This window comes from Arvicanthis niloticus, chromosome 7 (assembly GCF_011762505.2).
Source record: "Arvicanthis niloticus isolate mArvNil1 chromosome 7, mArvNil1.pat.X, whole genome shotgun sequence".
Classification (NCBI taxonomy): Eukaryota; Metazoa; Chordata; class Mammalia; order Rodentia; family Muridae; genus Arvicanthis; species Arvicanthis niloticus.
In genome coordinates this window covers 31,876,237-31,894,110 of record NC_047664.1, presented here as the reverse complement: position 1 = coordinate 31,894,110, position 17,874 = coordinate 31,876,237, and the positions used below count along the sequence as shown (strand labels likewise).

Here is a 17,874-nt window from a genome sequence, read left to right as displayed (position 1 = left end):
GTTTTTTTTTTTGTTGTTGTTGTTTTTGGGTGTTTTTGTGTTTTTTTTTGTCTGTTCTTAAGTTTTGCTATCCCGATTTGTTATATCGGACTTTGGATACCATATACCATCCCTTTCTCCAGGCTCATCCTTCTATCTTTGACTGGACTCAGGTATGTCAGAAAAGGTGTGACCTACATATAGTGGCTCACATATCTCAACACTGGCTACATTAATGGAGGATTTAAAAATGTTTCACTGAAAATGATGTGTCATTGATCTGCTAGTGACCTGTGATCAGTTTCTCTGTCGGTCTGTCTGTCTGTCTGTTTGTCTGTCTGTCTGTCTATCTCTGTCTGTCTATCTATGGAACTAGAACAATACTGAAACACTTTTGACAATATTCTAGAACTTGTCTTGTTTCATAATGAGTGTGAGCCCTTGGTCACAGTAACACAGTTGTGATCTGGAGGTAGATGCCTTCCTTGTCTCTAGAACATTCTTACCAGTGAGCCTCTCCACCAAGGGTACACATTACTGCATCTTTCTGTCCTTTTTAAGTGCATGAGGGAAGAAATTATTTCTTGTTAACCTCTTTAATGCTGGAGTCTATAGCCTAATGTTTGATCGAGTCAATGCTAAGTATATGTTCAATGACCGAATGTCATAAACCAAATGATTATTTTTCAATAGAATGCTTTTTTTTAAATGGAAGGAGAAAGATTTTATTCATCAATTTTTCTTTTTCTCAGTGTCCAACTATCATCAAGGTTTGTGAAGGCTTTTCTGGAGGAAGCAGAGTAGGAGCTCTGAGCTCTTGGGATGTCACAGCTCCTTGCTGGACAGTACTTGCTATGCTGTATCTGCAGTTGAAGGTGGCATTTGGTACTGACTTTATCTTTGCTTATTTGAATTGTGTGAGAGCTAGATTGGCTTCTCTAAAGGAACAACAGCAGAGGCTGCCAAATACTTCTGGAAAAGTCCTTACTTTGAAGATGTTGGCACTGGGAGGCCCTAAACCACCCCAGGTTTAGGCACAAACCTAGGTTTAGGCACAGGCATGTTAGAACTTCATGTGTACTGCACAAGTCTTTGTTTTCAAAGGCCAGGGTAACAAAGTAATTATGTGCTTTGTTTGCTTCAGCTTCTTTGACATTCTAAACTTAGAATGATTCTCCTTCCTTCAGCCAATGAGATCTTGGGACAAGCTTCTTCCCCAACGGGGTCATTTTCTTTCTTAATTCCTTGGAAATTTTGTTCTTATCCTTTGTGTTTTCTACTGTAACCCAAAGCACATGTCCCAGGAGCCTCTTGGAGGATTTAAAAATGGCTTTAGGCTCAGTCTGAGAAGGGTGGTTTGTATCAGTGAGATAGAATTGACTTGTTTTACTCTACAGGCTCACCTAAGCTTTGTCCAGGGCACATCAGGAATCAGTTTAAGGGTGCCAGGTAGAATAGTTGTCATGGTTTCCAAAGTGTTAGCCACCACAGTAAAGTCCATCCCACTGGACATCTTGAGGCATGTGTGCTGCTTATAAATACTCCAGAATCATGGGAGGAAGCAAAGGATGGGATTAGTTGTCTTCATCCCTAAGTGACCTGTAAGAACATGACTCCTTTCATTTCACAGGCACAGGTGTAATGTGGTGTATGTGGAACATGTAGGGGCTCAGACAATATTTCAGATTTTATTTATTTATTCTAAATTTATTTATTTATTTCTGATATTTTCCAGATTTTGGAAGATTTTCATGTACATGTAATGAAATCCTTGGGAAAAGAACTAACCCCCCCCCCAATCTAAACACAAGATTTATATTTCATGGACATTTTTACATGTTCCCTGAAGGGAATTTTATACTATAATAATTTTATACACAGAATAAAGTTTCATGGCATGTATTTTTCTACTGATGACATCATATCATTGCTGAGAATTTTATGGACTTAGGGACATTTTGAATTTCAATTTTTTGCATCAGAGATGTTTACTTTGTCCAGTCATTTTATCATCTCTGAAGTAGGGGCTCCATCTATGCTGTTCACTGTTTCTCCAGTTTGTAAAATGGTGCCTGACATGATACATGCTTTCTACTAAATAAGCAAATGAGTCTGTTATTTTTTTTTTATTTTTAGTAGACTTTCTAAAGAACACAGATGTCATTTTAATAGAGCTTAATTATTTTTGTAGTTTAAGGAATGTGTGTCTAAGGACACCAGTATGATACTTTCTGTTTCCTTCCACATATTTTTCCCCATTTCCTCTCATTTAGTTTCATATCCTGCATGCGAGGGATATATCCATCTCTCAACTTAACTCTCAGAAAGACCGATCATATGTCACCACAGCTGTCTCCTTCTTCTCCTCTTCCCACTGCTTCTTCTTTTCCTTCTCCTCCTCCTTTTTTCTTTTTAATATGTCAGATTTTCAGATCTGCATGGCTCTGTTCCTGGGTTATCTATGCCCCTCAAAGGGCAATTTGCCTCTTGTTAATGAACAATACATTGTTTTGATTATTATTACTCTGCACAAGGCTTTGACATGTTAGGAGACAAGTTCTTCAGCCCTATTGATGTAAATGGTCTTGGATATTTTGGGTCTTTATTCTACTAAAAACATCTGAGAAACAGCTCACTAAGTATGCCGGTAGGCAAACCCAAACAAACATACTTGTTGGGGTCTATTTGACTCCCAGGCAGTTCTGTTGTGTGGAGCAACAGGTTTGCGTTGAACCCAGAGGTCAGGACAGACATGTCATCTTCATTACAATGACCTTTTACACATTAGCTATGTTCATTTGTTACTTATTTAAATAATCTTGTGTCTTTTAATAAAATTAAATATTATATAAAATTGCACATAGTTTACATTTTTTTTTTACATTTTGTTTTGCTTCTTAGCTCTTTTATATTTTTTGTGGATAATTAAATATTATTTAAGATGAATATTGATACTCACATGGGCATTGTGCCTGTATAACACATTTAGGAATACAAGGCCTAGATCCAGCCCTTTTTTAACTTTTTTAACTGATTTGGGATGGTTAACCTATGAGTTGAGGGACTATAGCAAATTCATGGTTTTGAGTTTATTGTTAGGGTGTTTTCCACATTTTATTTAGAAATAGCTGAGAGGAGTGAACAGACAACAGTCCAGGTTACCTTACATGGATAGTTGGTTTTCAAAAACATCAGAAGTCCATAGAACTGATGCTACAAATATTTATATATTAATGTTCATTTTGATTAGAGACCTGTCTGCTCCTGACAGCTTCCTGTCGTGGATTCTAAGAAGAAATTGAGCATCCTTGGAGATACTCCAGTTGTTCGGTGACAGCCACTAGGCAAGAATTGCCTCTCTTCATCTACAGACAAATTACTGTCCAGAAAAGGACACACATGCAGAATAGTCAACTGATTATATCTGCCTAGACAGAGTAATCATCCCTTAATAATCCTGCATCACTAAGGTCTGTCAGATGATTCTGGGCCAGAAGGCTGAAGATTTGATGCTCCAACGTTCGGTAGTATAGGGGCTTTTCAGGTGTTCAGAGGTCTCTATAAATTGGCTAAGTTTTAGAAGCTATGCTTAGTGCTTCCCATAACTTCAGTTAACTCAGTCATTCTGGATTTCTGATGGGGTTGAAGACCTATAGTCTCATAACCAATCCTGGCTATTTACTTTGAGAGAAAAGATCTGAGTAGATGGTTTTCAGCTGACATTCATTCTAAAGCCAAAAAGCCAGGATCAAAAGTAAGTGTTTTAGTTAGAAGAGATGACAGAGGTTCTGGTTAGTCAACAGAATGATGGACTGGGTATTAGGACCATCTTGTACCTCACTGGTACAATTAGGAATAAGTATGCTCTAGTTGTATTTTGAGAGAAAAGTTCTACTTTAACAGGAAGAGTGATATGTAGGAGGAGCTAAGTGGGAAGGAGTACTGAGAGGAAGAGATGGAACAAGGAGAGAAGATGAAGAAGAGGAGAAGCTAGGTGATGAGAGAGAGAAAGAGAGAGGGGGCATGGAGGCAGATGTTCACATGTATCCACCAGTCAAAGATAGTTTTTATATCTAGGTTGGGTATTGGGTTACGCTTCTGATTGAGCATTACCAAACTTATAAATCCTTTGATTAACATTTAAAAAAATCGTATAAAAGCAAAAAGGAAAGGGGGACATGGGACAGGGGTGTTCTAGGGAGGGGAAATGTGGAAAGGGGATGGCATCTTAAATGTAAATAAAATATGAAATAAAAAAATTAAATATCATTTAAAATGTATTTTCTTAATGATTCTTGCTGGAGGTATACACAGTTATTGCAAAGCATGTTACATAGAATCTTCAGGACAAGTGAATTTGGAACTCTCATCCTCTATTTTGTCCACTGTTCTGTATTAGACTATGAAGTATACACATATATGTTTAGTCTTCACTGTAAGTTGCTGAGGTTTTTCATGTTGAAGTTCTTTTTTGTAGCAGTCCCCTCAGTATCTTGTCTTAAGCCTTGTTTGTGTAGTATTTAGTGACTCATTTACTATTTACCTGCTGTATGCTTTTCATCTCTAGTACCTGCCTGTATCTTTTGAAAGGAAAGCCTAAAATCCCTGTTCTTCAAATAGTTTAATCCCAGCATTGTTTGGAATCTGAGCACATGATTTGAAAGCTGCTTTAGTGTGTTCAGCAATGGGATAGCCTGGTTTCTGTTTATCTTACAATTTCCTTTTCTTGTGTTCTTTTTTTTCCTGGATTTTTTTGGGGGGGATGTTATATTTACATTTCAGATTTTATCCCTGTTCCCCATTCCCCCCACCACCAGGAACCCCCTATCCCATCCCTCCTTCTCCTGCTTCTATGAGGATGTGCTCCCACCTACCCCCCACACCCACCTCCCAACCCTCAAATCCCCCTCCCCCCCACTCGGTGTTCAGCCTTCATGGGACCAAGGATCTCCTTTTCCACCTATTACTGACAAGGCCATCCTCTCCTAGATATACAGCTGGAGTCATGGGTCTCTCCCTATGTGCTCCCAGGCTGGTGGTTTAAACCCTGGGGAGCTCTGGTTGGTTGGTATTGTTGCTCTCATCATGGGGCCACAAACTCTGTTAGCTCCTTCAGTCTTCTCTCTAACTCCTCCTTTGGGAACCCCTTGATCAGATCAATAGTTAGCTGTGAGCATCTGCCTGTGAATATGTCAGATTTGGCAGACCTCTAAGGAGACAGCTATATCAGGCTTCTGTCAGCATGCTCTTCCTGACATCCACATCAGCGTCTACCTTTGGTGACTGCACATGGGATGGATACCCAGGTGGAATGGTCTCCAGACGGCCCCTCCTTCAGTTTCTGTCCCACACCTTTTCTCCATTTTTGCTCCCTTGAGTATTTTGTTACTCCTTTTGAATAGGACCGAGGCATCCACACTTGGTCTTCCTTCTTCATGAGCTTCATGTGGTCTGTGAGTTGAATCTAGGCTATTTCAAGCTTTTAGGCTAATATCTCTTATCAATGAGTGCATACCATGTGTGATCTTTTGTGATTGTGTTACCTCACTCGGGATGATATTTTATAGTTCCATCTATTTACCTAAGAATTTCTCAAATTCATTGTTTTTAATAGCTGAGTAATACTCCATTGTGTAAATATACCACATTTTTGGTATCCATTCTTCTGTTTAAGGACATCAGGGTTCTTTCTAGCTTCTAGCTATTATAAATAAGGCTGCTATGAACATAGTGGAGCATATGTCCTTGTTATATGTTGGAATATCTTCTCAGTATATGCCCAGGAGTGGTATAGCTGGGTCCTCAGGTAATGCTATGTCCAATTTTTTGAGGAACTGCCAGACTGATTTCCAGAGTGGTTGTACCAGCTTGCAATCCTACCAACAATGGAGGAATGTTCCTCTTTCTCCACATCCTCGCCAGCATCTCTATCACCTGAGTTTTTGTTCTTAGCCATTCTGACTGGTGTGAGGTGGTATCTCAGGGTTGTTTTGATTTGCATTTCCCTGATGACTAGGGATGTTGAGCATTTCTTAAAGTGCTTCTTGGCCATTCGAGTTTCCTCAGTTGGAAATTCTTTGTTTAGCTCTGTACTCTGTTTTTTTTAAATAGGGCTATTCAGTTGTCTGGAGTATAATTTCTTGAGTTCTTTGTATATATTGGATATTAGCCCTCTACCAGATGTAGGATTGGTAATGATCTTTTCCCAATCTGTTGGTTGCTGTTTTGTCTTATTGACAGTGTCCTTTGCCTTACAGAAGCTTTGCAATTTTTTGAGGTCCCATTTGTCAATTCTTGGTTTTAGAGCATAAGTCATTGGTGTTCTGTTCAGGAACTTTTCCCCTGTGCCTAGGTATTCGAGGGTCTTTCCCACCTTCTCTTCTATTAGTTTCAGTGTATCTGGTTTTATGTGAAGGTCCTTTATCCACTTGGACTTGAGCTTTGTACAAGGGGATAAGAGTGGATTGATTTGCATTCTTCTACATGCTGACCTCCAGTTGAACCAGCACCATTTGTTGAAAATGTTGTTCTTTTTCCACTGGATGGTTTTAGCTCCTTTGTCAAAGATCAAGTGATCCAGGTATGTGGGTTCATTTCTGGATCTTCAGTTCTATTCCATTGATCTTCCTGCCTGTCTTTGTACCAATACCATGCAGTTTTTATCACTATTGCTCTGTAGTACAGTTTGAGGTCAGGGATGGTGATTCCCCCAGAAGTTCTTTTATTGTTGAGAATAGTTCTCACTATCCTGGGTTTTTTGTTATTCCAAATGAATTTGCAAATTGCTCTTTTATCTCTATGAAGAATTGATTTGGAATTTTGATGGGGATTTCATTGAATCTGTAGATTGCTTTTGGCAAGGTAGTCATTTTTACTAAATTAATCCTGCCAATCCATGGGCATGGGAGATCTTTCCATCTTCTGAGATCTTCTATTTCTTTCTTTAGAGACTTGAAGTTCTTGTCATACAGATCTTTCACTTGATATTTTTTATTATTTGTGACTATTGTGAAGGGTGTCATTTCCCTAATTTTTTTTCTCAGCCCGTTCATCCCTTGAGTAGAGAGGAAGGCTACTGATTTGTTTGAGTTGATTTTATATCCAGCCATGTTGCTAAAGTTGTTTTTCAGATTTAGGAGTTCTCTGGTGGAAGTTTTAGGGACACTTAAGTATACTATCATATCATCTGTAAATAGTGAAATTTTGACGTCTTCCTTTCCTATTTGTATCCCTTTGACTTCCTTTTGTTGTCTAATTGCTCTGGCTAGGACTTCCAGTACTATATTGAATAGGTAGGGTGAGAGTGGGCAGCCTTGTCTTGTCCCTGATCTTAGTGGGATTGCTTCAAGTTTCTCTTCATTTAGTTTGATATTGGCTATTGGCTTGCTGTATATTGCTTTTACTATGTTTAGGTATGGGCCTTGAATTCCTGATCTTTCCAAGACTTTTAACATGAAGGGATGTTGAATTTTGTCAAATGCGTTCTAAGCATCTAGTGAGATGATCATGTGGTTTTTTTCCTTGAGTTTTTTAATGTAGTGGATTACATTGATGGATTTCCGGATATTGAACCATCCTTGCATTTTTGGGATAAAGCCTACTTGATCATGATGGTTGATTGTTTTGATGTGTTCTTGGATTCTGTTTGTGAGAATTTTATTGAGTATTTTTGCATCAATATTCATAAGAGAGATTGGTCTGAAGTTCTCTTTCTTTGTTGGGTCTTTGTGAAGTTTAGGTATGAGCATAATTGTAGCTTCATAGAATGAATTGGGTAGTCTTCCTTCTGTTTTTATTCTGTGGAATAGTTTGAAGAGAATTGGTATTAGGTTTTCCTGGAAGGTCTGATAGAATTCAGCACTAAAACCATTTGGTCCCAGAATTTTTTTGGTTGGGAGACTTTCAATGCCTGCATCTATTTCTTTGGGGGTTATGGGACTGTTTAGATGCTTTATCTGCTCCTGATTTAATTTTGGTACCTGTTATCTGTCTAGAAAATTGTCCATTTCATCCAGATTTTCCAATTTTGTTGAGTATAGGCCTTTGTAGTAAGATCTAATGATTTTTTAAAATTTCCTCAGTTTATGTTGTTATATCTCCCTTTTCAGTTCTGATTTTATTAATTTGGATACTGTCTCTGTGCCCTTTGGTTAGTCTGGCTTAGGGTTTATCTATCTTGTTGACTTTCTCAAAGAACCAGCTTCTGGTTTTGTTGATATTTTGTGTAGTTTTTTCTGTTTCTACTTGGTTGATCTCAGCCCTGAGTTTGATTATTTCTTGCCATCTACTCCTCTTGGGTGTATTTGCTTCTTTTATATCTTTCTTTATTTCTTCCTTGACCAAGTCATCATTGAGTAGAGCATTGTTCAGTTTCCTTGTTTATGTATGTTTTCCATTGTTTTTGTCATTATTAAATACCAGCCTTAGACCGTGGTGATCTGATAGGTTAAAAGGGATTATTTCAATCTTTTTGTATCTGTTGAGGGCTGTTTTGTGACCAGTTATATGGTCTATTTTGGAGAAGGTACCATGGGGTGCTGAGAAAAAGGTATATTCTTTTGTTTTAGGATGAAATGTTCTAAAGATTTCAGTTAAATGCATTTGGTTTATAACTTCTGTTAGTTTCTTTGTGTCTTTGTTTAGTTTCTGTTTCCATGATCAGTCCATTGCTGAGAGTGGGGTGTTGAAATCTCCCACTATTATTGTGTGAGGTGCAATGTATACTTTGAGCTTTAGTAAAGTTTCTTTTATGTAAAGTTTCTTTTAGGTGCCCTTGAATTTGAGGCATAGATGTTCAGAATTGAGAGGTCATCTTGGTAGATTTTTTCTTTGATGTGTATGTAGTGTCCTTTTTAATTTTTTTGATTACTTTTGGTTCAAAGTCGATTTTATTTGATGTTAGAATTGCTACTCCAGCTTGTTTCTTGGGACGATTTGCTTGGAAGATTGTTTTCCATCCTTTTACTCTGAGGTAGTTTTTGTTTTTTTCACAGAGATGAGTTTCCTGTATGCAGCAAAATTCTGGGTCCTGTTTATGTATCCAGTCTAATAGTCTATGTTTTTTTTTTTAATTAAAGAACTGAGTCCATTGATATTAAGAGATATTAAGGAAAAGTGATTGCTGTTTCCTGTTATTTTTGTTGTTTGAGGTGGAATTATGTTTGTGTAGCTATCTTCTTTTGGGATTGTTGGAAGATTACTTCCTTGCTTTTTCTACATTGTAGTTTCTCTCCTTGTGTTGAAGTTTTCCATCAGTTATCCTTTGAAGTGCTGAATTTGTAGGAAGATGTTATATAAATTTGGTTTTGTCATGGAATATCTTGGTTTCTCCATCAATAGTGATTGAGAGTTTTGCTGGGTATAGTAGTCTGGGCTGGCATTTGTTTTTTTCTTAGTGTCTGTATGATATCAGTCCAGGATCTTCTCACTTTTGTAGTATCTGGTGAGACATCTGGTGTAATTCTTATAGGTCTGCCTTTATATGTTACTTGACCTTTTTCCCTTATTGCTTTTAGTATTTTTTCTTTGTTTTGTACATTTGATATTTTGATTATTATGTGATGGGAGGTATTTCTTTTCTGGTCTGTCTATTTGGAGTTCTGTACACTTCTTGTATATTCATGGACATCTCTTTCTTTAGGTTAGGGAAGTTTTCCTCTATAATTTTGTTGAAGATATTTATTGGCCCTTTAAGTTGGGAATCTTCACCTTCTTCTATACCTATTATCCCTAGGTTTGGCCTTCTCATTGTGTCCTGAATTTCCTGGATGTTTTTGGTTAGGAAATTTTTGCATTTTGCATTTTCTTTGACAGTTGTGTCAATGTTTTCCATGGCATCTTCTGCACATGAGATTCTCTCTTCTATCTCTTGTATTCTGTTGGTGATGCTTGCGTCTATGACTGCTGATCTCTTTCCTAGGTTTCCTAAATCCAGGGTAGTCTCCCTTTGAGATTTCTTTATTGCTTCTACTTCCATTTTTAGATCCTGAATGGTTTTGTTTAGTTACTTCATCTGTTTGGTTGTGTTTCTTGCAATTCTTTAAGGGATTTTTGTGTTTCCTCTTTAAGGCCTTCTACTTGTTTACCTGTGTTCTCTTGTACTTCTTTAAGGGAGTTACTTATGTCCTTCTTAAAGTCCTCTATCACCATCATGAGAAGTGATTTTAATTCTGAATTTTGCTTTTCCGGTGTGATGGGGTGTCCAGTGCTTGCTATGGTGGGAGAACTGGGTTCTGATGATGCCAAGTAGCTTTGGTTTCTGTTGCTTAAGTTCTTGCGCTTGCCTTTTGCCATCTGGTTAACTCTAGTGCCACATGCACTCACTGTCTCTGACTGGAGCCTGTCTTTCCAGTTATCTTGCTTCTGTCAGAACTCCTCAGGGTCCAGATGCCTCTGCGATCCTGTAATCCTGAGCTCCAGCTGCTCTGAGTGCAGTGGCTCCTCTAGGATGTCTCAGTATGTGGTGTCTTCACCAGAGCAGACAAGCTAGGTGTCTACCCCAGCCGCAAGGACTAGGTGAGGGGTGGAAGGGGAGTGGTATTCTGCAGGGGCAGGGTTTGGGTGCCTGGTGGGTCCCGTGTGCCCCCTGCTCCCAGTTGTAGCTCTGAGGCGTAGGGTAGTAGGCAAGTGTTCTTACCCTCTGCTCTGAGTGCAGTGGCTCCTTTAGGATGTCTCAGGATAGATATGGTGTCTTCACGGGAGCAGGCCAGCTAGGTGTCTGCCCCAGCCACTAGGACCAGGCGAGGGGTTCTTTTGTTGTTGAAATGTAATTTCCCTTTGACACTATTCTAATCAACTAACCTTTTCCTAGCTGTCCAAGGTGACGTAATTGCAGTTTCATTTCTTGCTGTTGATGAGCTGAGTGGTTGGTGATTCTAGTTACTCTGCTGATGAGTGTCTTTCTTGAACTCTTTCGATCTCTATTTTTTTCCTCTTTCTCTCCTCTCTGAGAGTGTGTGTATATGTACATGTGTGTGGGTCTGTGTGGGTGTGGACACGTGCATGTGGTGTGTAGTGTGTGTATATGTGTGTGAGATGTGTTTTGGGGTGTTGGTGAATGGTGAGTGTGTGTGTGTGGTATATGTGTTTGTAGTATGTATGCATGTGTGCACATGTTTCTCAGTTAGGGTTTCTATTGCTATGATAAAACAACATGACCGAGAGCAACTTGACAGGAGAAGGATTTATTTTACCTTACACTTCCTGGTTACTACACTGAGGTTAAGTCAGGGAATAACTCAAGGTAGAAACCTGCAAGCAGGAACTGAAGCAGAAGCCACAGAGGAATCTGCTTACTGACTTGCTCCTCATGGTTTTCTCAGTCTTCTTTTCTATACAGTTCAGGGCCATATACCCAGTGTGGTGCCACCCATAGTCAACTGGACTTTTCTGCATCAACCATTAGTCAAGAAAACGCTTGACTGACTTGCCTATTATAGGCCAATGTTCTGGAAGCATTTCCTCAATTGAGAGCTCCTCTTCCCAAATGACTGTAGTTTGTGTCAAGTTGATTAAAAAAAAATCCCAACCAGAACAACATGTAAGGGTGTGTATGTGGTGTCTATGTATGTACGCATGTATAGGTGGTATATATGTCTATGTATTACTGTGGTGTGTACAAAAGTCTCCCCCCCACACTGTCTCAGGGTATGTCTATATTCTTTGGAGTATTACATTTCTATTATCTCTAGATTTACATCTTTATCTGCTTGAAACAAATCCTTAGGCATAATTTTAAAAATATCATATTTTCTGCTTTCTCTCTAGAGGGATTTTTTTTGGAACTGGGACCTCAGCAGCAATGCTCAGTTGGTTCCAGCCACCAGCACTGAAGGCAGACATGATATTGCTGGGTTATAAGTTGTTGTCATTCTTATGCTGGCTGTGCGTCACTGTCACAGTTTCACCCTTCGTTGCTCATGGTCGATAAATTATCTGTGTTCTCTAGTCACTGAGAACACACACGTGTGTGTTTGTTTTCATTCCAGGACAATTTTAGCTAAGTATTGAATATATTTTTACATAATGTATATGTTTTTAAAATCCATACGTACTTTCTCTTTGGCCATTGTAGATGTTGGGTCAGCAAGATTGCTCAGTGAGTAAAGACACTTGTTGCCATTCCTATTGATTTGAGTTTGAGTTCCAGAACCTACATAGAAGAAAGAGAGAACAGAATCGTGCAAAATTTTCTCTAACCTCCATATGCATGCCTTGGCATGTACATGCCCCCTCAATCAATCAATCAATCAGAAATTCTGTGGGTACTGCTACACTGGCATTTAAATGGACTATTTGGAGGCCACGTTCGAGGTTGGCCTGTGACTAGCCTTTCAAACTGCTCTTTCCTTGTCTGAATCCTGCAGTTTTCTTTTATTTCTCCCCTCTTCTTTAATGAACAGACTGAAGTTCACTAGCCACAGCTCAAGAATGGTTAATTTTCCAAAGCACAGCACAAAATTGCTCTTTTAATCTTCAGATGAAGTCTTCTATAGCTTTGGCCACTTTTGGGTTCCATCTTTAAAATTCTTTTCCTCAGAGATGCTAACTTCTTATATTGCATAGTCTTTGCTTTTTTTTTTGTGTTTGAAAAAATTTTGCCTTTGAAATACTTTATAAGATCACTATTGTTAACTCCAACTTTCTGTGACCAAGGATTCATGTGTAACTGGTGTCTATTTTTGTTGTTGTTGTGAGTTTCAAGTCTGTGCAGTTTTGTTTGTTCTCATTGTTGTCAGCCTGGTAAGCTGACATGCTCCAAAGACGGTGACTCACACTTTGGCAGCTTAGCTAGGGAAGTGTATTTGTTCCTGACTCTTCAGTGATCTTCTTTTCTAAAAGCTTTTATTGTTATTTTTTAATTTTTGTAACAGGAAGTGTGCTGGAGATGATAGTGGAATTGAAGAGGTAGCTCATCTGAGACAGATGAAAGAAAATCTTTATTACATTTAATTGGGTTCTGAGTTCTCTTGTGAATTTTGCTAAATATCTTATATATGTTCACTCCATTCATTTGGGGAACTTTCTGTCCTGTTGAGACTAGTCATTTTGTAGGTTTTTATTATTATTATTATTATTATTATTATTATTATAGGAATCTGGCAAAGGTAAATTTTCCACTGTTTCTTCTAACTCAGTGATTCTCAACATTCTTAATACTATGACCCTTTAATAAAGTCCCTCATGCTGTGGTGACCTCCAACCATAGAATTATTTTATTGCTACTTCATAAATAATTTTGCTATCTTTATAATGTAAATATCTGATATGCCACATATCTGATATGTGACTTCCCAAAGGGTCACAACCCATATGTTGAGAACTACTGATCTAACTTTTCTTTTCTACCCTCTTCCTTATTTTGTCTGAAGGAAGAAACTCTCACCATATTTTTTATCCAGATCCTCTATGCATGTTCGGACTGCTATTATCTCCTGAATTCTCTTCTATTTGAGCTGTGCTGAAAGCAAAAGTAAAACAACAGCAACAAAAACTCTATTTGTGCTTGGGATGAGTTGTGACAGAAGAATAAAACTGGGACCCCTACACCCATGAAGGTCACAGAGAAGGGCTCTGAAAGTCAAGTGTAAAGAGGACTCTCCACTTTCTCCTGGTGGGAACAGCCTCCTGGGACTTGGCTAAAGGAGCGGCACCTTTAGAGTTGCTTTGAAAGGTGACCCACGCTTTTTCAAGCATTAATAGGTTCAAGGAATGATTGATTATTTTCTTGGGAGCAGAGCCCGTGGCACTGCTCACGCCTGGTGCTTTTGGACACTAATGGGCTTCTTCACTTAGAACAGATCATTGTGATTTGAAGTGAGAGCCTGAGGCCGGGGAGGGAGCGCAGCCTTACATGACAGGAGACATACCCATTATCAGGAGTATGATTAAAAATGCCGAGCAAGTTTCTGGGCTAATGACATATGAGAAGAAAATCATAAAAATGTGAGGAGAAGGAGAGACTTTGCCCCCTGCAGAGAGACAGCCTCATGAAAGGAACCGATTTACGGGTGCACAGAGGATGGTGACACAGCAGAACTTAGCGTCTCTGTGGATGCTTTCCTCTGGGGATAATTTCAGATTCACAACAGTAGAAAGTTCTTTCTGCTTGCATTTTTCAAAAGGACAGTTGACCAGCTTGTAAATTAAAAAAATTCCAGAAGTAGTGTTCTTTTAGGTTTAATTGGATTTCCTTTTGAATTTTAAAATCTTCAAAGAGTCTTCTCGAAGGGATGTGGAATTAGAAAACTTGCAGTGATTTTCATTTGCAACTACAAATTTGTCATGGGTTTAAGACTACATTGATAATATTTGTGGTTATAGCTGACAGAGTTTATTTGGCAAAATTCCTTAAATTTCATTTTCTTTGCATCCAGGAAAGACAGTAAAGATACTAATTTTTTAATTGATAAGTTGCTTGCATGAAAGATTTAAATAATAAAAAAGCAAGTAAGATGGGCATATGCCCTGTCACTTAGGTAGAATCAGGAGTACAGTTCAGGGCTAGCCTCAAACACATAGTGAGTGTGAGGCAAGGCTGGATTATACGAGAGATCCCATCTCAAACAAAAAGCAAAACATAAAAGGCAAATGAAATAGAGGGAAAATATCAGGACCACCAAAGGCCAAGAAAAAGTTAAATTCTTTAATCAAAACACAGAAAATGGTGATTTACAAGATAGTTAAAAATGACTTAAGAGAGAAATCAGAAACTGGAAGAACAGAGAATTAGTAGGCAAGGAATTGTTAGGTGCTTAAATGTTGGAGGCCGACTTTTAGCAGAAAGCGGCTATCAGCTTTGCGGCCATCTTGAGCCATACACCCTGACATGTGACTTGGATTACAATAGCCTACAACAGCTGAGCACACTCTGATAATCTTGGTTTAGATACCTTGAGATTAAAGGTGCATGAAATTAAAGGTGTGTGAGATTAAAGGTGTGTGACTTAAGAGTGTAATTTAAGATTTAGAGACAAGACTTAAGGGCATGATTATAGGTGTGACTTAGAGGCATGGCTTAGAAGTGAGACATATAAAAGGCAGAGACAGAACAGAACAGAGTATCAGACTATAGAGAGAGAACCAGACACAGCAGAGAGAAGACAGGTAGCAGGGCATTTGGAAGAGAACTTGGAAGAAGTAACTTGGAACTTGGAGGCACTAGGGACTAGGAACTAGGGACTAGGAACTCAAGACTTAGGACTTAGACTGAAGAATAAACAGGATTGAATCACACTCTGTCTGGCCTCACCCTCTCTCTTGCTGAACCTCGACCCGCAGACCGGAGCGGCAGCTTGGGCCGGGATACAGTGGCCGCCCAAACGTGGGTTGGCCCAGGCCTCAACATTTTGCTTGGGCCGCGACATTTTTTGGCTGCCCCAACGTGGGGCTAGTGTGGACCCCAACACTTAAAAACACTGTTTCATCCTTGTAATGAAAGCAAATTACTTTTACATATCAACTTGATAAAATTATAACCGAATTTAAAAGCTGGGGCTGGAGCTGTAGTTCAGGGGTGAAATGATTGTCTAGAATGCAAGAGGCCCTGGGTGGGACCCCCAAACACTACCAGAAAACAACAAAAATTAAGGGAGTTAATCCTGCATGCTGTAGGGGTGAGATGGGACAGAGTGAGGATCAGGCTTCACTCTCAGTGAAAGAATTTCAGTTTTGTCTACTAGACTCAAATCCAGAATCCAATTCAAGTGAACGTTTGCTCATGGATTGAACTTCGCCATGTTCTCTCACAAGTGAGCCAGGGACATAAGAAAGCCCATGGTAGCTTGGTCACCAAGCAGAAAGTCAGGCATATTTCTGTAAGCAGGTGATTGGTTAAATAACTTGACATTAGAGGATTAATTAGTATTTAAAAAAAAGAAGCACATCTTTCAATGCTGATATGAAAACTTGTTTCTGAAAGCCTTATACTTATGTAATATATATATATATATATATATATATATATATATATATATATATTACACATACACACACACATGTATATTTATGTGAATTAAGAAACTCAAGGTAATTGATCATTTGGGATAATAATTATGTTCCAATTTACTTTTGAAATTTTATACTCATTCATGTATTTATTTATTTATAATATCAACTACCACTTTGTTTTATTAGTCTATTGATTTTGAATGTTTCTTCTTTATAATGTTGTTTTCAAAAGCTAGCTACTCGGGACAAGAGAGAGATGCCTCCTTTAGCCCCTGACATCTGTGGCAGGCTGAAGAGTTGGCCCTGGGGTCATGAGAGTGAGAGAATTGGCCATGTCTCTCACCAGCTACAAGCATTTGGGAGAGTGGACCCTGTACCTTGTCTGATGGCAGGGTAAAACTGGCCTTGGTTGTGAGTGGTGGGGCTGGGGTGTTGCTGGTGAGCTGGTTTAGAGGGCATGATTGCTTCCAGAGAACTCTCAGGCCCAGATCTAGGGCTTTGAATTGGCCCACCTCAACATCTACTCCATTGATGAACTACTGAGTATATGAAGGGACTAATCCTGGGTCCTATAGTTTCAAAACTACAGCATCTCTATGACACAGGGCAACAACAGGTTATCCAAGGATAGTCCCAGTGAGGTTCCAGTATCAACAGAGTAGCAGAAACCAGAGGCCTTGACGTACACTAAAGATTCATTGCAATAAACATTTGCTAGCAAGGAAGAATAGAAAAAGGATATGTTGTATAACACCATGACACACTACAGTTTCTATGAGATTGTCTTCTTTGTTGTTGGGGTTGTTGTAAGGGTGGGAGAGGAGGGGAAGATGAGTAGGATTGAGGTGCATGATGGGAAATTCACAAAGAACCAATAAAAAGTTTTAAAAAGCTAGCCACTATATGCCATTTTTTCTTTTTCTTCTTTTTTTTTGGGGGGGGGACAAGACTTGGGAGGGATGGAAAGTGAGTGTGCTCAGGGTTCATGATGTGAAATTCCCAAATAATCAATAAAAATTATATGAAAAAAATAAAGAATGAAAAATGCACAGTCTGATAAATAACTGTTTCTCGACACAGAAAGGTGCCTCACTATAAATTTGTCAGAGAAAAATCAAGATTGGAAGAATATAGGTAGACAACAGTAAAACTGTCTCAGGAAAACCAGGCCTGGGTGTGCCAGACTGAGAAAAGGACGAAACTTCCTCTCCTGGACCCTGTAAAGAGGAGGGCACATAAGCCATGCTAGCATGTCAAACCTGATCACTCAGTGTTTGTGTCAAGAGACCCATAGGTAGAGAACTCCCAACTGTTCTAGGGTCTTTAGCATGCTTCAGTCCCTGATGCTCATGAGGACTTCTTGAGTTGTCATCCATCTGTCTACTGGATCATCTGTCCGGACCCAGTCTTGCCTCTCCCTTCTACAGCCTCCAATATCCTACACCTTGTACTATTGTGGCTCACCTCTGACTCTGTAGTCTGCCCTCAAAGGGAACAGCTACAGTGAGGACCTCAGGCACACCCACCCACCTCTTTCCCCATGGGGACTTTCCCCATGCCTATCAGACTCTACCTTAAGTCTCTTTGAAATTCTTTGGATTTGGTTGGGACTTAACAGCTCTTCTGTAGCCATTCTGTAATACACATAAAGATATATTTACTGCATGATGTGTAATGTGTGATCCAATATTAATTTTGGTAATTTAGATAGGATAAAAAGAACCCGTGCTTGCCTTGGCCAGCTACAAAGAAGGGTGTGATTTTTTTTTTTTTTTTTTTTTTTTTTTGCACATTGTTGTCAATGAAAGCATTGTACCTTGTGAAATTGTTGTTATTCCATATACTCTGACACTGTGTTTATCTATGTTCCTGACAAGCATGCTCACAGCCCAGACAGGGGCAACAGTGACTTTCTATGAAAGTAGCCCGAAAGATGGCTGTCCACCA

The 17,874-nt window shown here is 39.1% G+C and overlaps 1 protein-coding gene across 2 annotated transcripts in view; it reads left to right on the top strand.

Moving 5' to 3' along the window:
• Abca13 (ATP binding cassette subfamily A member 13) overlaps positions 1 to 17,874 on the top strand; it is a 439,574-nt gene that overhangs the window by 12,966 nt on the left and 408,734 nt on the right. The window lies entirely within an intron of this gene.